Source organism: Mirounga angustirostris, unplaced genomic scaffold (assembly GCF_029215605.1).
Source record: "Mirounga angustirostris isolate CCGP_5_RB_7025 unplaced genomic scaffold, mMirAng1.0.hap1 SCAF_3, whole genome shotgun sequence".
Classification (NCBI taxonomy): domain Eukaryota; kingdom Metazoa; phylum Chordata; class Mammalia; order Carnivora; family Phocidae; genus Mirounga; species Mirounga angustirostris.
This window is the reverse complement of record NW_026991711.1, coordinates 36243870-36266365: the sequence shown is the minus strand read 5'-3', so window position 1 is coordinate 36266365 and position 22496 is coordinate 36243870. Positions and strand designations below refer to the sequence as shown.

At 34.3% G+C, this 22496-nt stretch overlaps 1 protein-coding gene and 1 non-coding gene across 3 annotated transcripts in view; both read right to left on the bottom strand.

Annotated features, from left to right (window-relative positions):
* KLHL1 (kelch like family member 1) overlaps window positions 1–22496 on the bottom strand; it is a 360073-nt gene that overhangs the window by 163951 nt on the left and 173626 nt on the right. The window lies entirely within an intron of this gene.
* On the bottom strand, window positions 12414–12516 carry LOC123840015 (U6 spliceosomal RNA). Its single transcript, XR_006789845.1, has one exon. It is a non-coding gene; the product is annotated as a U6 spliceosomal RNA (small nuclear RNA).

Sequence of the window (22496 nt, the reverse complement as noted above, 5' to 3'; positions counted from 1 at the left end):
GAGGTTGTGCAAGAAGTTCTAGTTCCTTGGTACCTGGGGTGGGGGTGGGGGAGGGTTGTGCAAGAAGATCTGGTTCTTTGGTACCCAGGGGTTGTGCAAGAGAACTCTGTTCTTTCTGCAAAGAGGGGCAAGGTCTACAGATGCACAAAGGGAGGTCAGTAAAGTCATTTGTGTAACCTTAAAAAAGAAAAACATTTTGCTAAAAGATTGCTGGGCTAATCAGAAAGGTAAGGGGACTTCAAATAGACATGCTGGCCCCTGTGGCCTAGGAACATTCTGGCCCTTTATTCCCCAAGGCCAGTGATCTGCAAATCTCAAAGAAAGTACATTAGTTCTGTTACAGATCAGCTAGGTCTTAAGTCAGCCAGCGAGGAGGGCGTAAGACCAGCTACAGTGCTGTTGTAGGACACTGTGTATGCAAGCAGGTGACTAGAAAGGAAATGACATTTACAGAGTATTATTACATAGGGAAACTGCTTAAGTTATTTCATATTATGATGTTTTTGGTCTCATATTTTAATGCCTAATTGTGAAGACAGAAATAAATGAAAAAATGCACCATTTGAAAAATGTCAGGAGCAATATAATAATATTAATGTAGCTAATATTTATTTTACTGTTACAGGCACTTTACTCATATTATCTTACTTGGTCTTCTTTATGTGCATAAGTAATGAGGCTCATAGAGATTAGGAGATTTATCCAAGGATACATACCTAGATTAGTGGTTAATTTAAACCTAGAATCGGGTATCTTTAAACCGGTCCCCTTTGTGCTTAACTTTGTTTGGGATGGGATTATATTATCAAGGACTAGGGTAGGTAGATAAATTTCCATGAATGAGCTGGCCAATAAATTAAACATATAATGAAGAGTTATAGAAAAGTTACAAAAAATTTGAAAGACAGAAATATATATGATATGCTTGGAGGACAATGACAATCCTTGTCAAGGATAAACAGATGGCATATTTGGGGAGAGTGAAAGAAAACAAAGTAGAGTGAACAGAGTGGAATTAGGTGCAAGAGGCTGAATGCCAGCTTAAATGTGGACATCAGTTTGCAGTCTGGTTGCCAAATACATCAATGATGCTTTTGGCAGAAATGAAGATTCAAGAAAGACTTAACATTTGTTAAAGTACAAAGGGTTTTTACAAGACTCATCACTTTTGAAGTAATATGGCATAATATATGGGAACTATTTAGCTGGAAGCTAGAAATAGAAGTTCATGAAGTGGTAAGTTTTGGACAGGCAGGACCTGGAGTCATTACAATTGGTAGACAGTCGAAGATCTTTTATAGTTTGGCCAACATGGCTGATTTAAGGAAAAGAGAAGAAAAGAAGATATCCATGAAACAAAGAAAACAAGCAAAAGAAAATTTTAAAGCCAGTTGAATCAATACACTGAAAAATATTGAAAGTTGAAGGAGAATGAAAACAGAACAAACCTGGGGTGCCTGGGAGCTCATTTGGTTAAGCGTCTGCCTTCGGCTCAGGTCATGATCTTGGGGTCCTGGAATTGAGCCCAGAGTAGGGCTCCCTGCTCATTAGGGAGCTTGCTTCTCTCTCTCCCTCTGCCCCTCCCCCTGCTTGTGCTTTCTCTCGCTCTCGCTCAAATAACTAAATAAAATCTTAAAAAAAAGAAAGAAAGAAAACAGAACAAATCCATAGATTTGCAGTTAGTGTCCTTAAAGAGCACTTTTCAGCCAAGTGGTGGGTGTAGAAGCTTCATGGTAAGAGTTTAAAGGCCTAATACTGAATTTAGTGCTGGCAGAAGCAGAACACTATGTAGAGAGAATGATAGTGCTAGAAAGTGAGAATTCAATACCCTGGTTTTACAATACACATTTTTTTTTTCTTAAAGATAAGACCCATCTACTTGACTAAATCCTTGATAATTATCTCAAACCTGGAACAGCTTGGGTGTTTAACATGTATATTTTTTAGAATCAATACTTGTTTGAGCCTCTTGCAAAGTAGAGGGAGGAGCCTGCTGGGGAGAAACTGAATACAATCATAAGAAGAGACCTCAAATGGGGATAAGTAGAAAACAGAAGCAAATGAGATCATTAAAAAAAACAAAAACAAAATGTTTCACATAAGAGTGATAGTGATAATTTTAACCAAAACTTCAAAAAACAAACTTGTCAGTATTTCAAAATGAATCTTTGGGAGCGCCTGGGTGGCTCAGTTGGTTGCACATCCAGCTTTTGATTTCGGCTAGGGTTGTGGTCTTGGGGTTGTGAGATTGGCCCACAGAGGATTCCGCTCTCTGTGCTGAGTCTGCTTGTTCCTCTACCTACCCCCGATTGTGCACTCTCTCTCTCGAATAAATAAATAAAATCTTTAAAAGTAAATAAATAAATAAATAAATAAAATGAATCTTTGGACATTAGTTCTGAGATTTTATTACTGGACATCTGTAGAATTCCGAAAGATGGAGAGTAAATAAAAATGGAAAGTACACTGACCAACAGAGAAATAAAATGGAAAGAGCACCTATAATCCAAGAAACACAGTATTAAAGAAAATACGGATTAAAATACTCAACTGAACCCTGGTGGGCTTGTATCAAAGATCATGATATTATTTCTTACATTCTTCATGCATATTTAAAGGAATGCTTACTACTTTCTGTGATGAGCACCAGTGCTGTATGGAAGTGCTGAATCACTATATTGTACTCCTAAAACTAATATTACACTGTGTTAACTAACTGGAATTTAAATAAAAACTTGAAAAAAAATAGAATGTTTATTTTATGCCCTATATATTTAAAGAGACATGCCGGAAATTATCAGGAAATGCCATGTTTTATTTAGTTTTTATAAAAGAAATATAACTGCTATATGGTTTTATGTTGATATGTAAAACAGAGGTTTTTTACTTTTAAGGTGAACACTAAAAAAAAACCTCTATAAAAGATTTATGAAAATAATTTTATATGCATTATTTCATGAGAAAAATTCATTAAGGTTAGAGGTTGAAACTTCACTGAAGTCAAGAAATATGAAAGTAGAAGAATCCCTTACAAAGTTACCTTGTTTAAATTTTATGAGTCTCAACCAGGGTATTATTAGGCAGAGCTGAAATGATCATGATGAAGATTCTCACCTTGAGACTAATAGGATCTGAATATTAGAAGAAATGTAGATGTATTTCGGCTAGATTCCTATCGTGCAAACCTTTCTTCAATATCCTGATAAGTGTCCAACATTCCTCATCCCCTTCATCAAAAGGAACTTTCTACCAGTTGAAGGAGCTGACACCGACTATTGCAAAAATCTCTAAACTGAATTCAGATCATTTTCCATGCATCATATTCCTATTGGTCCTGGTACTATATGAGGACAGAACTCCATATGATAATTAAGTAACTCATAGTTTACACATATTATTCTCACAATGGCTCTAAAAAGTAGAAACCTCTTTGGCCATCCATGTTTGCTTTTTGGGGACACTCAAGCACAGAGAGTAAAATATTTTAAATTTACACAGCTTGTGGTTGAGAAGGGCTTCACAGCGTTTTCATTCTGGCTCCAGGATTCACACTTAATCACTAGGTCATGTTGTCTCTCGGTATGGTTTAAATAAAATGCTGCTAAACTATTTTGAATTTGTATCAATTATCATAATACAATTTCTTTAATTTGGGCACTGGGAGATTTCCCACCAATAGTTTATAGTTAATCTGTTCTTCGTGATAGCTCTCACAGCTATTGTGCAGTTTCTGCAATAATGGAATGTCTTACTAAAATAACTAGAAAAAAGAAAACTGACTATCTCATGGTTATCCAGAAAAAGAAAATGAGTGAAGAATTAAAAGGATTTTTCTTACATTCTTCCTATGTTGAGTAAATTCAATTTGTTCCCTACCTCTAAACCACATAAAACACATAAAACAATCATCTGGGTTGGTTCAGTTTCAAGTTTGTTTATTATTCATCAGACGTCTCCAAGCAAAAATCTTGCCTAATGCCACAGAATGTGAATATAATCTAGAGGTTGATTTTTTCAAGTGTGCTGTGTAGATAATGTGTTTACTGGTAGTAACAATGTTGATAATATGGCAGTGCTATTTGATTTTCATAAATTTTAATCACTATCCTTTAATTTTTAACTTAGTTTTTAAAATCGCCTGTGAAGGAGAGCACCATGCACTGTAACTTGGCGGTGATCTTTCTTCAGTTTTTGTTCTAAATTGGCCAAATGCTGGAACTGGTTAGATATCATTTGTAGTTATTAATATTGAAAATTGAATATGTTGATTTCTCTTTATCATTTATTTAAAAGCATTTATTGATTATTCACTCTGTGACAGGACTCTGTTAAAAAGTAATAAGCCCTTGATTTCAATTGGCCTAGCCCATACAAAAGTCTCAGATTCCTGCTGATTAACTCTATGTCATTTGAGATGGTTGCAACTATGATGAATGTAGGATTTCATACTTTATATTTTTAAGATATTGAATATATTATTTAGTACTCAACTTGGTGAGGTAACTAGTATAATTACTCCTTTTAATAGGTGAGAAAAGTGAGTCACAAAAGATTTCTTGCCTTAAACAGTTTTCTCAAATGCTTATACTAAAAATGCAGGGCTCCTGGGTGACTTGGCAGGTAAGCTCCAAGTCTTGGTTTCAGTTCAGGCATGACCTCAGGGTCATGGGATCAAGCCCCGCATGGGGCTCCATCAATGTGGAGTCTGCTTGGGATTCTCTCTCTCTGCCCCTCCTGCTGCTCTGCTCTCCTCCTGTACACACTCTTTCTCTCTCTCTCAAATAAGTAAATAAAATCTTTAACAACAACAACAAAATACAGGCAGTCTCCTTGCAAAGTCCATGTTCTTAATCAAATGCTAGCTATCTCTTTGCCAAAATAATCACTGATAAATTGCTGGGAGTAGAACACTGCAATAAGTTAACTCCAAGTTTTACAAATTTACACTATCACAGCAACCCAGAAGATCATTTAACTTTATTGCCATACTAATTCATTAATGCCCCCAGATTAACTCTGTTTACCAAAATCTCCCAAGGAACTAAAATAACTGGCATAAGAATCTTGATCAGCAAACTGGCTTCACATAGTGAATTTTTTTTTTTTTTTTTTAAAGATTTTATTTATTTATTCATGAGAGACAGAGAGAGAGAGAGGCAGAGGGAGAAGCAGGCTCCCAAGGAGCAGGGAGCCCGATGCGGGACTCGATCCCAGGACGCTGGGATCATGACCTGAGCCGAAGGCAGACGCTTAACCATCTGAGCCACCCAGGCGCCCCACATAGTGAATTTTTAATACGTAAATACACTACATGTTTTCCTTCCTTCTTAACATCCCATGAGAACTGCCACTTATTAAGCAGTCACCAAGGTTCCACAGGACTCACCTAACAAGTTATTTGACAAGACTGGACATTTTAGTTACAGAAATGAGGCTATTTCTGTGACTCAAGATTCCTGGGGGAACTTTTATTATCTAAAAATCATCACGAGAGCCATGGTGCCTGTTTTTTATTTTATTCAGTGGGTCAAGGAATAAGGGACTCACAGAGTGATTGACAGGGACATTTGTGAGAAAAAATCTTCATGTTTTTATTGCCCCTTCAAGACCAAATTAATCAATGTATGATCAATTTAATTAATGAAATTAATATGCAGGAAAATAGGGCTACAATGAAACACTTAAAAGTAATCATCTTATAGTGATGATATTTTGAGTGGTTTCTTTTTATTATTTTTGCTTAGTTTTAGATTTTCTAGATTTCCTGAAATTAGTATTTTTTAATAATGAGAAAAAATTGTAAACTTCAAGTTATAATTTTATAGCCTTAATCTTGGATACAAAACCCTTCTAAAATATGGTTTAGTTTTTATTCATTCATTCTCTTGGTACTACAATAGAATGCTAACAAAAGAGGTAAAATTTCTATCCTGATTTTCATAAATGATACTTTCTTTATTTGTAATGAAAATTCATTTGATTGTAGTTGTTACATATACTTTGGACACCTTACTCCATCTTATCAAGTCTACCTAAAATAGTATAACTCTTGATGGACTATATATATATAATTTATTTTTTAAAAGATTTTATTTATTTATTTGACAGAGAGAGAGACAGCGAGAGAGGGAACACAAGCAGGGGGAGTGGGAGAGGAAGAAGCAAGCCTCCTGCCGAGCAGGGAGCCCAATTTGGGGCTCTATCCGAGGACCCTGGGTTCATGACCCGAGCCAAAGGCAGATGCTTAAAGACTGAGCCACCCAGGTGCCCCTATATATTTCATTTAGATTTTAGATTATATTAGTAAGCTTTCTCGGTTGGTAAGAAAATTACCATATTACCACATTTTTAAATAATCTGTCTTATTCTAAAAGAAATGAGTTTATTGTTCAAATTTAAACATTTATTTTCACATTCATAATACTACTTTTGACCTTTCCCTTAAATCTCAGAAGTATAAATTATCTTTGCAAACTCTAGCATATATTTCTTCATAAAGCTTTGGTGTAATCTTTGACTCATTAAGCAAGCAAACAAACAAATAAAACAGTTGACTGGTTGGCAGTGTAGGCCATTGATGACTAACATTTGTGGGCAATGATCAATAAGGCAATTTTGAATATTTACCTGATTACTCTTCTTTTAAAAAATATTTTGTTTTAAATTTGACCTTTTGAAGTATTAAATAAGTGTATCATTTTACATAGATTCATGATGAATCCCAAAGCTACAAGTAAGTCCACTATATTGGCAATTAAAATACCACGAGCAGTGTTGACACTTGTATTGCAAGCTTTCAAAATGGCAAACACCTATGGTAATGTTCTCAACAGAAGATATTTATATTATTTCTTCTATTTACACAGTAATTGTATTCTTCAAAAAAAATCCCTGGAAATACTTAATTCATATAAAATACTAAAAATATTTTGTGTTTATATGTAAATTTTACTCTTAGTTTCAAATAATTCTGAATAGTTGATCCACTTACATTAATGCTTGGTTAGACATTTGAAAGTCATGGGTGGAAATGGACAATTTTCCAGTGTGTACAATTAACAATGTTGCAATGTAGATAATACAGATTCTCTGGGAAAAAATGGAGAGGATAAACAAAGTGGATATGACCAGAAACCTGCTAATTTGATGAAATAGAGACCCTTAAAAGAGTGTTTAAGGGTCTTGAAAGGAGTTGGGGCTTTATAGTGAAGGGAATGGAAAACCAATTCATAGAATTCCCAGCTTTTTACATAGAAAGATTATAATAGTAGGATGCAGGATAGATTATAATAAAGCAAAATGGAGATGGGGAAAATTTTGAAGGGATTTCAGAATAAGAACTGAGGTTTCAGTCTGAGTTGTGGTTTGTGAATAATTATTAAAGCCATAGGTCATGGAAGTCCTGAGTAAATATAGATTATTAAGAGAAGAGAAAAAAGACTAGAACCCTAGGAGTGAAGGGCAGGGGAATGGTGAGAGTAGCCAAGGTAAAACATTGAGAAACATGTTCAGAGAGTCAGGAGAATGAGAAGTTGTAGATTAAAGTGTAATTATCAGTTATTAGTATTGTCATTTAAGTCTGAATATGGTGAAGAAATGGTGTATGAGAAGAGTTGACATAAGAATTTGTTCCTTGGGCAGTTATCCTTTCTTTCTATGATCTGATTCAACATTTCAGTCAAAAGTAGAAAAATTACATAGTTTATTTATTCCCTAAGTTTAGTATGGGAAGAATTTGAGAAAAATGTGAAAAAACTTTCACTAAAATAAAAATTCTTTGTTGACAAATAAAATGAAATATATATTATATACAATATATGAGTTATTACATCTTTTTAACAAGTATAACTTGTTTAATTACACAATGACCAAAATAAATGCATATTCATTACACTAGCTGATTTAGACATCAATTTCCAAAGGTATAGGAGATGTTGGTTTATATTATCTTTGTTTCCACTGGCAAATAAAGGCTGAACAATATAATAAGTGAATTCCTATTTATCAATATTTCTTCCAAAGTGATCAAATAATGTAGAGTTGATTACAGTATTTTGTCTATCATGTTACAAGTGATATTTTTCTTTTTATTAGACTATGTTTTCTCTCCACATTAAAAATATCACTTAAAATAATCTTAAATATTAATGTGTTTACATGATACATATAGCTAAAAGTACTCATTCTATTTAAGGTAAATCCTGGCTCCTAAGTATGGCTTCAACTAAATTATGACAACTAATTATCTACTTTCATTATATATAAGTAATATTATATAACTACATAATACAATGATATATTAAAAGGGGGAATATTTCACTGGATGTTCAAAAGAGAGAGAGAGAGAAGGAAAAGAAAAGAAAAGAGGAATAAAACCGCAAGTTAGATGCTTACTTGTCATATATTAGCCCAGAGGAAATCTTAACTGCCTCTAATTTATGGCAGAACTTGTGCAAAATAAGCACACCTTGAGATGCACAGAGAATTTATTCAAAATGGGATCTACATCCACATAAATAATGTTTCTGGAGTGAAAATATAACCCCGTTGTAAAATATTTCACATAGTATTATTCCAAAGAATTTTCTTTCAAAATTACAATATAAGGGAGGTTAAACAGGAAATATGTCCAGTAAAGAAAAGAAAGGTCACAAAATATATACAAAATGACATCATTATTAAAATAGAACATATTCAGACTTTGCAGTCATTATTGTTGGAGAAAGTTAAAAAAAAAACTTATCTTGAAGTCCAGATGTTTTCTCATTACTGTCAAAATGTTTTCCCAATAGTTTATTAAATATCAATGATATAGATCATAAAAATGTTCTTATTCATTCCATGAATGACATTGTGTGTCTTGGAAATAATTTCTAGAATTTTTTAATGGAATAGAAGTCCCTATATTTTAATACACAACTACATAATGAGGATAAAACACAAAATTGCATTATAAAGCCCTCTGAGTTTATGAAAGACATTTTATAAAGCTAGTAAAAACAATGTAATAAATCCAGAAGTTATCAGTAATTAATATGTTACTATATTCTTTCTATCCATTGCTATTGGTCTTCTTTCTTTTTCTTTTGTTTTCTTTCCTTTTTGTCAAGCCTCTTATGAAGCATTAAATCAACTGTGAAATCTTTCTTAAGTTCCTTAGTCAAGAGTCCCCTCCTTTGTGGTCTCCAAATAGTCTGGCTAATCCCACCACACTGAAAACTTTTCCTGCTAGAAAAATATTGTCATATTTAACATTGTCTCACCATCTCTAACAAAGATGCCTGGAAGCTTTTAAAGTATATTTACTGGACTACCTTGGCCTACATAATTTAATAGTGTTTCATAAATTTCCAATGTTTGCAAACCACATAATGAATGGTCAATATGCCACAAAGAATTTCATACTAAGTTTGATACAGAAGTAAGGAATAACACAGCAGAGATAAAGGGCTCAATAAACAAAACGACAAACAAGACTGATGGAATGAATATCAGGCTGGAAGAAGCAGAGGAACAAATTAATGATCTAGAAGACAGAGCAAGTAATCAAGCTGAACATAATAGAGAAAAAAGAATTATGCAAAATGAGAATAGATTTAGGGAGCTCAGGGACTCCATCAAATGTAATAACATTCGCATTATAGGAGTCCTGGAAGAAGAAGAGAGAAAAGGGGGCAGAAAATTTATTTGAAGAGATAATAGCTGAAAACTTCCCTAATCTGGGGAAGGTTACAGATATCCAGACCCAGGAGACCCAGAGAACCTCCAACAAAATCAACAAAAGTAGATCCACACCAAGACATATTATAATTAAAATGGCAAACTATAATGATAAAGAAAGAAAATTTAAAAACATTGAGATGGAAGAAGACAGTTACATATAAGGGAAACCCCCATAAGACTATCAAGAGGTTTTTAGCGGAAACTTTCAAAGCCCAAGACAGTGGCATGATATATTCAAATTGCTGAATGCGAAAAATCTGTAGTCAAATACTCTACCCTGCAATAGGAGGAGAGATAAAGAGTTTCCCAGACCAACAGAAACTAAAGGATTTCATGACCACTAAACTAGCTCTGCAAGAAATATTAAGGGGGACTCAATGGAAAGGAAAGACCAAAAGTGACAGTATGAAAGTAAGAAACACAAAGCTGTGAAAAATATGAATATTTTTGTAAAATATCAGTCAAGGAACTCACAAAATAATAGAATGTAAAATATGACACCATATACCTAAAACGTGGGGAGCAGAAGAATAAAGAATGGTTTCAAACTTAAGCGACCATCAACTTAATATAGACTGCTATATGGGGAACATATTATATACAAACCGAATGCTAACCACAAATCAAAATCCACTAATAAGTATGCAAAAAGTAAAGAGAAAGTAATCCAAATATATCACTAAAGAAAACCAGCAAACCACAAAAGAGAGAAATACAAGAAAGGATCAGTGAAAATCTTCAAAAACCACCACAAAACAGGTAATAAAATGGCAATAAAGACGTATCTAGCAATAACTAAGTTTGGAGTATAATTTTGCCATGCTCTCTCCTTTTTCTGTATAAGTATATATTCACTCACACACCTACACTCAGGCATACAAATACATGTATATACACAGACACATATATACACAAAACCATTTTTCTGCTATATATTGTTTTCTGCAAAGCTTTTGTTTTATTTTTCCTTTGGTATGACATTATGTCCCAGATATCTTTTGATGTCAGTAAATTATCCTTCTATCACATTTTGGTAGCAGCATAGCACTATATTTTACTTCACAAGTGAGGCTTATAGATAGTTTAGGTAGTCATTTCAGTGACTTACTTTACTAAAATATCTGAAGTGTACTTTATTGTCTAACATCTGTACTTACACATGTATTTCCATAGCACTGATTCCTAAAATTGAGATTGATTTGCTGTGGGGCACCCCGTACTTGCTATTTTAATCAGTATGGCCAAATTGCTTCCAGAATTTACATTCTTAACAACAGTTATTGAAATACTGTACTTTACTTCACCTTCCCAATGACTGTTATTAGACTTAAATTTTATTGATTTATTTTTGATAACCTTATAGGAGAAAAGTAAAGTAGCATGTTTGCTCTAATCTTCATTTAATTGTCACTAAAGTTTAGTACTATGGCTTCCTGGGTTTTTATGTTTTGCCACATTTTTAAATTGGTTCACTCATTTTTTTTTAAATAACTTGTAAATCTGGTTCATATTATGAAGAGTAATCTTTTTTAATTAAATGTTTTAAATATTTTCTCCTAAAATGCTACTTGTATTTTGTCTCATACAGCATGGAGTTTTATATACCCTAATTATTTTTGACTGGCCGTGAAATTGAATGTTGTATGAGGAAGAAACAAAGTAAATGACTTGTTTATTTATTTGTTTACCTTCCTTGCTTTGCTAGCACTTCACAAAAAGATATCTTTGTACAGTCACTTTATGTCAGCTAATTGCAGATGTTCTTGATAACTGGACTCCTTTAATGAAACCACAAACCTAATATAGTTTAGAGTCAACCACAACAATACAATGTAATTAAAGGTCAGGCTCAACTGGACTTAGTGTCTAATCTCATCAGGTGCTTTCTGCCTCTGTAACATTTCTGAAATCTTCCTAAGAGTCTAAGTGCAGCCATCTCCTAAAGAGATTATTGTGGTGGCCTACAACAATTCTCCCTTCTAGGGTGCCCTTCCTCCAATCAATTAACTACATTCTCCTCTCTTGTCTCAGTAAGACACAGTTCGTAGAATTCTCGTACCTAAAAGCTTTCAAAATCTCCTGTTCAATTATAGGAGAAATATTCAAGTTATTATTATGATAACAGAATCCCTTCAGAGATGATCATCTACCAATTTTCCAGCTTTTTATTTGACATTATTTCTCACATACTCCATAATCAGACATACAAACTATTCACAATTCTGAGCAATATTTTGTTCCTCTATGAACTTTTGGAAATACAACTTCTGTGTCTTAGTAATATGTACCTGAACTATAGAATCAGAAGAAATGGCCAAACTTGCCTTGCACCATCATGGGCTAAGTTGGCATTTTGCCCCAAAAGTAGCAAGTATCTGAGGCTTGGATATTCTATTCTTCAATGTTACACTCAATGAAACGAGCTCTGAAAAAAAAAAAAAAATGAAAAGAGCTCTAGAAATTTTACTCCTTTTCTATACCTGGTAAAATATTCTTTCAAAGCATCTGCATATCTTACATACAATATTTATGTCCTTCACTTATTTGTAAGGTTTGTTGTTGTTGTTACAGATGATGATAATGATGATGATTACTATCAAAAGGAAACATGTTTATCTAGTATCTGGGACTGATACGTGTCCAGAACAGATGCTGCCAATTTTCCTTAACTGATTCCTCTTTTTTTTTTTTTTAACATGGAATGCTTCATAAATTTGCATGTCATCCTTGCATGGGGGGCATGTTTATCTTCTCTGTATCGTTCCAATTTTAGTATGTATGCTGCCCAAGCAAGCGCTGATTCCTCTTTTTTTAACTGACATAATTTGAATTCTATCCATGGCCTTTAAACCGGTTGGTTAGATTGTTGATTTGTGGTTTTTTGTTCAGCTGTGAAGTTGCTTGAGTGGAAAAGATAAATAAGACAGGTGGCAGAAAAACGCGTACTGGGTACATTAGTGACACCAATTTTCTTTACAAATAGATGGAATCCCCAATCACACAGCCAAGGCCAGCTCTGCAGGAGGGTCTAATAGTAAGTTCAGGGGAATGTCTGAGACCTCAACCCAGTCTGGGTACCCAGAGCAAACCAGGGCAGCCTGAGGCAATCTTCAGAGCCCAGTGTCCAAAACAATGTACTCAGATATTTCTGTTCTCTATTTGGCGCTGACTCATCTTCAAGTTTAGGTTACAATTGGTCCAAAAAAAAAAAAAAAAAAGTTGAATATGTTTCTTTCAGTTCTGCTTCTTCCATTATTTTAGCTTAGCTGATGGAACAAAAGTGGGGTGCCCTCATTTTTCTTATGGCCTAGCCATGTCCTTTCATATCTCCAAAGTAGAATCCACTTTTTCACACAACTCGCCTGCTGGCATAATGATAGAAACTAAAGATATATGTCAAATTGATGCTTCCCTTTTACATTGGACCTAATTTTTACTTGGTTTGGCAGCTTTTTTCTTCAGAGTTTACATCATGAGTTATTATAATTCACTAGCTCAAATGCAGATGAACTTTCTTCTTTGTTCTGCGTTTTTCCATTCATTTGGAGAGTTGTGAAAGGAGTTATGAAAACAGTGCTTACTATCTTTACCAGAATTCCCATTCATTTAAAATGTATGTGAACTTGTCTATCTCTAAACTTTGGAAGACAGTAAGTGAATCCTAGGTTAACCCCACTGTAACAAAATTAAGAAAGTAAATAAATGTTTAAAGACATAAAGCATTAGTCCATTTGTAATTTACAGTGTTATTTTAACAGATATTCAGGCCAAACCCAATGACATGGGTATAATGAAAGTGACATTCCTAAATTAATGTCACCATGAAGGATTAGGCAACGTTACTTCACGCATATAAGAAAGTAAAAGGGAGTGAAAAATTAATGTAAAAATATCTTTTGGTTGAAAAAATTTAAGAAAGTTAAATTGATGAGTAATATAGCAAGGCATAAATAGGTTATCTTGGGTATTTGTGTTGTTTTGACATGTTCTTAGAAAATATTAGATTTTACATAAATTTATGACTGTCTTGAGCTCTTTATTTTATGGAGATGTATACAGATATGCTTCTTTATACCAAACATAATCACAGAACAAAGCGTAACAGTGAATGAAAAAAATTCTTGTTCATTGAATTTTTCATTCACAAATGTTCTTAGAAGAAAAAGAGAGAGGTCAACAAACATAACTGTTCACATATTATCTCTGACACAAAACCGCTCACAAACATTAATTCTCCTCTGTATTCACTCATAAAGTAAAGGTTGCACATGAAATAAACAGGAACATTAAATATACAAATACATAAGCAGTCATAAATGTTAACCCCTATCCTATTTTAGCATATTCCTAAGTCTATTTCTGCATAACAATTAATGCCTCATGCTGTTTCAGCACCAACTTAGCAGATAATGAGACTTCTGTATGTGAAAATGTAAATGATTTTACTGACCAAGTAACAAAGGACATATATTTCTTTTCCATAAGAAAATCTAGCCAGTAAAGAACTAAAGCAGGGTTGCAATTGCAATAATTTTCTTTGGGATAAATTAAAAACCTCTTTCTTTAGTAAAAAGAAACATTATCAAACACCTTACTAGCAATCTGATAAGATAAAGTTATACAGCAGGTCAAGTCACTTTTATTGTCGGCAACATGATTTATAATGCATGTGTCTTGTAGGGCGTCTATTAAGGCAGATATAATCTTATAATCCCCATCTATCAATGTGAGTGCAATAATAGGGTTCTATTCAGCACAGCACAGTCTTGCACAGCAATATCTCAGGCGTTTCAAATGAGCATTTGCTACATAAATATTATTGTATACAGACTGAGAGTTGAATTAATCCAGGCTTAAAATTATTTCTGAAACTATTTCATAGTATTCCAAATGCATGCAACAGATCTCTCTTAAAGTTCTGTCCTCCCTATTTGATGAAACTTGGTCATTTCAAACTCAGTGTGAAGCCAGCCTCTAAATCCTAACCCTGTTCCTATTCTTTCCTTTTCTCAAATATTGTGTGGGATTTTATTCCCCTTTTTTCCTCATTCATAAGCTTAGTCTATTATTTGTTCATTTGCCTGATCATTCAATCAAAACAATATATTTTTTCAAGTTGTAGGTGAGGTAGACCAGTAGATTCTAACTTTTAAAAAAACTAATGTCTCATGGAGATTAGGAATAAATAATACACATAAAATGTAATAAGTTCTTTTTTTTTTTTAAGGTTTTATTTATTTATCTGAGAGAGAGAATGGGAGACAGAGAGCATGAGAGGGGGAGGGTCAGAGGGAGAAGCAGACCCCCCGCCGAGCAGGGAGCCCGATGCGGGACTCGATCCCGGGACTCCAGGATCATGACCTGAGCCGAAGGCAGTCGCTTAACCAACTGAACCACCCAGGCGCCCCAAAATGTAATAAGTTCTACAACCGATGTAAGGACAAGGTTATATGAAAGCATAGTAAAAGTTTTCAGGGTGGCTAGGAGATATGTAAGGGGACATTTAAGTTATATTTTAGGGTTGAAAATTAAATTAGAATTTTGAGAGCACATGCAGGAAGAGTAAAACGCTTAGGTAGAAGGAGAATAGTGTGTAAGGACACAGAGTTGAAGTATCACGGAATGGTGTGGAGCTGTAAGTATTGAGTATGGCAGGGTAGCAGAGGTCCAGGGAAATCTGGTAATATGGCTGGAAAAGTAGGTAGGCACCAGATTATAAAATCACTGTATGCTAACAGTTTATACTTATTACTGGGGAAACCACTAAAGAATGTTTAGCTGCCAATAGATTTAACCACATTTGGGTCTAAGGAAATTAGCCACCTAACTTAAGAAAATTAAAAAATAAAATGTTATTTTTACTCCACTGAAAACTATGACTTTAGCAATTTTTATAAAGGTCGACAACAGGGCACCTGGGTGGCTCAGTTGGTTAAGCATCTGCTTTCAGCTCAGGTCATGATCTCAGGGTCCTGGAATGGAGCCCTGCATCTGGATCCCTAGTCAGGGAAGAGTCTGCTTCTCCTTCCTCCTTTGCCCCTCCCCCTGCACATGCTCTCTGTCTCTTTCTCTCTCTCTCAAATAAATAAATAAAATCTTAAAAAAAAAAAAAGCTCGAGAATAAGCACAACTAAAAAATATACATTTAGGGATACATACAGGTGTGATAAATACATTACAAAGAACACATGTATTGAAAACACAAAATTCTTACTATCCTCAAAGAATAATGTTTACCACTGAGGGAACAACAGGTAGAAAGGATTTCATGGAGTGCACAGGTAGAAGTGTACTTAAGAAGTTTGATTTTTAAGTTAGGTACTACTATGGTGGAAAGTTATTTGAGTATTATACTTTATAATATTAATATATATTCTAAGTTTCAAATTTTATAAAATAAACTGCTTAAAATGAATAAACATTTACAAATAAAATATTTGAAAACATTACAAATAAATTTCAAATATTACATTATAAAATATTTATTTTATTTTATTTTATTTTTTTATTTTTTTTAAAGATTCTATTTATTTACTTGACAGAGAGCGAGATAGCGAGAGCAGGGACACAAGCAGGGGGAGTGGGAGAGGGAGAAGCAGGCTTCCCACCGAGCAGGGAGCCCGATGTGGGACTCGATCCCAGGACCCTGGGATCGTGACCTGAGCCGAAGGCAGACGCTTAACGACTGAGCCACCCAGGCGCCCCATTATAAAATATTTTTAAATGAATTAGATGGGGAGAAAAAGAAATAGAAGCTAATTCAACATCTCAGGTAAGAACAGATGAGAGATTTAACAGAGTAGTGAACTCTAGGCAAAAGGGAAGAAATCAGGTTCAGTCAATGGTAAGAGAGAAAGGAAAACAGTAATGAAGGTGGCCTCAAAATTCAAGGTTAGAGGCACTCTAAAGAAGAAAGTGTTCAGGGGCGCCTGGGTGGCTCAGTCGGTTGGGCGACTGCCTTCGGCTCAGGTCATGATCCTGGAGTCCCGGGATCGAGTCCCGCATCGGGCTCCCTGTTCGGCAGGGAGTCTGCTTCTCCCTCTGACCCTCCCCCCTCTCATGTGCTCTCTCTCATTCTCTCTCAAATAAATAAATAAAATCTTTAAAAAAAAAAAAAAGAAGAAAGTGTTCATTAGGGTCTAACACTGCAGAAAATGGGGACAGAAAAGTACAACTGGATTTTCAAACTGTGGGGGTCACTGGTCCATTTGGCCATAGCTTTCCTATGCCTCAGTGGAGACTGAATCCATAGTGCAATGCGGATTCAAGAATTTCTACTTCGGAGTTGCTTAGAGGTGGTGATCTGGTTTGGAGGGCAGGTGCTAGGGTTCTTGTGTTGATATTGTGATTATAGGAAAACTTCAAATTTTTCAGTGTCAACTACAGATCAAAAACATTACATTGTTAAGATGCTTTTATTTACACTTACATTGCTTTTTAAAATGCCAGTTTTTGAACAGAATCATCATCATCATCATCATTGTTAGGGCTATTATATTGCTCTTTGAGGTGATTTTAGGAAGTGTTGATGGGAAGAGAGATTCTCTTTTGGCACTAAAATAGTTGAAGAGGAATCCGGAAATAAGATGGAGAGTTAGTGAGAGGCAACATAGTGCAATGGTTAAAGTTATAGACTTAGAAGCTAGTTCCCCTAATCTGAATTCTGGCTCATATACTCAGAACGAGTACAGTTCAGTGAGTTAATTAACTTTTCTTTGCCTCAGTTTCTTTGACTGTAAAGATACTATCTCAAAGCATTGCTAGGATTAAAATAGTTAATATATAATACTTAGAATATTATCTGTCTTATAGTAATCTGTTCTAATTTTTAATATTATTTTGGTGAAATTGTAAAGAAACTGTAATTGCTTGTCCTTTCTGCTCTCTATGTAGCTAAGAAATATTATGCGACACTTGTAAATAAGATACATGGATGACTGTATATCATTTTAATGTTGTATTGGAACATGAAAGTCACCATTGAAGAATTATTTAATTTTCTAGGAGAATATACATTTGTTTGATTACCATTTCTATTGATTAGAGATTAAGCTCTGTGAAATTACATATTAACTTGCAGAATAATGATAGTTGCAAATAATTTCTGCCTGTGGAAAAGAGAAACAATAATGCTTAAAGTTCAATGCCTTGTAGGACATTAACTGGCTTTGTCTTTAACTTTGCAAGTTTATTTCGGCATTCTTATTCTTAGTGACTTTGGTCTCTTTAAACTAGTTTACCACCCTGCTGATACTCTCATTCATAAGAAAAATTATATGGCATGTGCTCAATATATATTTGTGTGACTCATTATTTTTTGTTTGTATTAGCATTATGTTTTAACTTTGGAAAATGTTTGTTTATAAGTCACTTTTACCTATTTCCCCATCTTATATAGTAGTAGTAAGCCAGTATAAAATAAGGTTCAATAAGAAATTTAGTGGTGTTGAAAGGATACAATCCTTATCTGGATATGGAAATATCATTATAATATTTATAAATATTTTTATTATATAATTATATAATATTTATAAATATTTAAATATAAATATAAAATTTATTTCTTATATATTAGGAACAGTCAAGCTGCCCCAATTACTCAGGTAACCATTGCTTCTATATTTTGTTCCAAAATATGAAGGCCTGGGGACTTAACATGCCCTAAAGCTTTAACATCTTTCTACAGCTTGCTGTCCTCTTTATGCCTCTTGAAACATTCAGGGCTCCCATTTTTTTCTGTCTAGATCAAAAGGAACCTTATCACTATGAATTTGTTTAGTATTGGCATGCAGCAAGTTTTCTTTCTCTCTCCTGGTAAGGTATTTTTGAATGATGATACCAGATGAAACCCAGATCAAACAAGCCTACTAAATTTCTTTCTGGATTTATTTTGTAGACTGCCTATTCTCCATTAGACAGTATGTCTTAAGTTATGGGTGTATAGTGGAGAGAAAGAATGAGGAACAGGTGGATAGAGGATAAACAAATATTCCTTAATTCCCAAGTACCCTGAAAATCCCTCAAAGTGTAATCTACCGCCAAACTCGAGCTTCCATCATTATTTAAAGGCCTCAGTGCCAACTAAGCTGAGTCATCTCCTTCTCATAATTATTACAGTAACTTTAAGATTATACTGCAGAGTGGATGGTGATGGGGAAGTGAAAATAGAGAAAAACATTTTGGTTAGATTGTATCAGTGCAAAAAAAAAAAGACAATTTATAAAAGAAGGCATTTAACAGGAAAAAGTTCTAATAATAATAGAGGGGGGTTGAGATCAAGAAGTGGAAGAATTAGTCTTGAATAGTTGGAGCAACACCTGCTCTTCTAAGATTAGAAGTAAACCGAGGTGTGTTGATAAAAATATAATGATGCCTTTCATTAGCCTTGCACTTTATACTTCCTTTTTTTTTAAGATTTTATTTATTTATTTGAGAGAGAGAATCAGAGAGCACAAGCAAGATGAGCAGGACAGGGAGAAGCAGGCTCCCTGACGAGCAGGGAGCCCGAAGTGGGGCTCGATCCCCGGACCCTGAGATCATGACCGGAGCCGAAGGCAGCTGCTTAACCCTCTGAGCCACCCAGGCACCCCCGTGCTTTATACTTCCTAAAATATTTTACATATATAGTCCATGTTTGACATTGATTACATTATCCCACATTATTTACTTAAATTAAGGCGAAAATATGTACTTTCTCCAATCATGTTTTTAAAAACCAGTTTTGAAAAGTTATCTTCATCTTTGGATAATATATTTTTTAAGTAAAACCTAAGGCAGTGATACATAGTGATTAATACTTGTGCTGTATATTAGAATTCAATATCTACAATTCATTAGCTGGGTAGCTTTGGGCAAGACATTTAATCTCGTATCTTGGTTTTCTCATCTACAAAATGAGAACAATAGTTTTACCTATCTCACAGGGATGTTTCACTAATGCATGTAAAGCCATTTGGGCCAAGCCCAGAGAAAGTCTCTAATACATAAAGAACTTTTATAACTCAACAATAAGAACAGAAGAGAGATTTCTCCAAAGAAGATGTAAAAATATCTAATAAGTACATGAAAAGATGTGGAATTTCATGAGGATTGGAGAAATGCAAATCAAAACAAGTTATCACTTCACAACCACAAGGTGGCTATAATTAAGAAGAAAGTTAATAAAAAATTATTGGCAAGGATATAGAGAAATTGAAATCTTAGACACTCTTGTAGGGAATGTGAAATGGGTGCGGCTACTCTGAAAAACAATCTGCTAGGTCTTTAGAATCTTTAACATAGATACTATACAACCACTTCATTTCTGGTTACCTTTCCAAAAAAAAGAAAATATTATGTCCACACAAAAACTTGTATATGGGGACGCCCGGGTGGCTCAGTCGGTTAAGCATCTGCCTTCGGCTCAGGTCATGATCCCAGGGTCCTGGGATCGAGCCCCGCATCGGGCTCCCTGCTCCGCGGGGAGCCTGCTTCTCCCTCTGCCTCTGCCCCCCTCTCTCTCTCTCTCTCATGAATAAATAAATAAAATCTTTAAAAAAAAAACTTGTATATGAATAGCAGGATTATTCATAATGGCTCCAAGTGTAAACAACTCAAATGTCCATCAGAGGATGAATAGATACAGAAAATGGGGCTCTATGTGGTGTAATATTATTTGCTAATAAAAAGAAATGAAGTATTAGCATATGCTATAACAAGAATGAATCTTGAAAATGTTATACCAAGCAAAAAGAAGCCAGTCTCAAAAGTCCACATACTGCATGATTTCAATGGGGGGTGGTTACTATTAACAGATACCGGGTTTCTTTATAAAGTGATGGAAATGTTTGAAAACTGATTATAGTGATGGAGGTACAATTCTGTGAATATACTAAAAAGCATTGAGTTGTACACTTTAAATCGGTGAATTGTATGGTTGGTGAATTATTACCTCAATAATGTTGTTTTTATAAAACATAAAACATTTGGAAGCAGGAAAATGTTTATTCATTCTTCCATAATTATTTGTTCTACTTGTAGTGACACTAAGGTTTTATTATTTAATGATAAAATGGCACTTATCCACCTTATCTAGAAATGCATTCACAGTTCATGGAATTTCAGATTTAACAAGATATTTGGAAAATCATAAGGCTGCAAGGGACCACATGGGACTAGTACGATTGCAAATAAACTACATCATCTTACAGTTAATGAGAGAGATCTCGAGTGAATTGCTCAAAGACACACAGTTTTATTAAACAGTTAAAAAGCTGAGTCTTATAATTTTCAGTGCATTTTTTTTCTTATACTTTACCTTCTTTTTGTGTCTAAGAAGTGTTGAAATCTCACACACCTTCAGCAATTAGGGTATAATGGAATTGGAAACAAACTAGTTAAAAAATGAGATTGTTGGCCAAAACCAAAGCAGCACTGATGGGAACATATTCTGGATAAAATAAACAAACAAATAAAGAGGGCAGCTTAGACTTTTACCTAATGTTTTAAAGAGAGACTTGATAAATTATTTAGTTTACTCATTTGTTTCTAAGATTTATTTATTTATTATAGAGAAAGAATGAGCAAGTGGGGGATGGGGGAGGTGCAGAGGGGGAGAGAAAGAGAGAGAGCGATCGAATCCTGAAGCAGGCTCCCTGCTAATTTTGGAGCCCAACACAGGGCTCGATCCCAGCACCCAGAGACCATGACCTGAGCCAAAATCAAGAGCCGGCCACTTAACCAACTGAGCCACCTGGGTGTCTATCTATCTAGTAAGAATTATTTCTGCAATATCTATGCCAGGATTTGGACCATTTTTTCCTTAATCTCAAAGGTGTCTGGTATCTCATAAATTATTTTAAAAACGAGCATCAAGAGAAAAAAAAATGAGCTTCAAGGAATGTCAAAAATTCTAAGATATTATTAATTAAAATTTTAGGTTACAACATTTAATGTTAGAGATATGATATGCTAATATCATATTTGTACAAAATCTTATTATTTAGTCATAGTGTAGATTAAAACAATAATAGCAATAAAAACTAATATTTGGAGGGAATTATGTACCTTTCAAAATCTAATTTGATATACATCATATTGGCTTTTAAAAATAAGATAAAGGGCACTGTATATTATGATAAAGTTTTTTGTTCTTTGGTGATAAGATAAACCTATGATTTGTTCTTTGTTCAATAAGATAAACCTATTTTCTACTAACATTTGATATTGGAGAATACCATTGAATGAAGAGCTGATGGTTGGCTCATGTTATTCTGTTCACCCAAGCTAATTCTTGGAGTTGGTAAGTTTTTCATCTGTTGATCTATCAGAAAAGTTATTTTATTTTGGCCTGGAACCTGAGGCTCCATTGATTCCTATCTCTGTTGTCTAGGCTACCGAAAGATATATTTACTTGGGGAAGTTTATAGATCTTGAAGTTGTTTGTCTTAAGTTATGTTTATTACCAAGTTTTATTTGCACTAAGCTGGAATACATCACTCATATTTCTGGCTTCTTGAAATAAAATAAAGCAATAATTCTCAGGGCATTTTATGACTTCAAAAGTAAAAGAAAAGAGTGTCAATTTACTATGATGAATTTCAAGTGAGTTCATCCAACTGTTCACTTTTGGTTCTAAATGATCCAGTAAAATAATATTCTTTCCTAAGTCAAATGATGTTTTCAGTCTGCTGACAACCATCACAAATCACTAAAGGCTTCTTACCTGTGGAAGCACACCATTCAAACGCACACTGCATCACTGAGTACTTAAAAACCAAGCTTTAGAGTTTTTG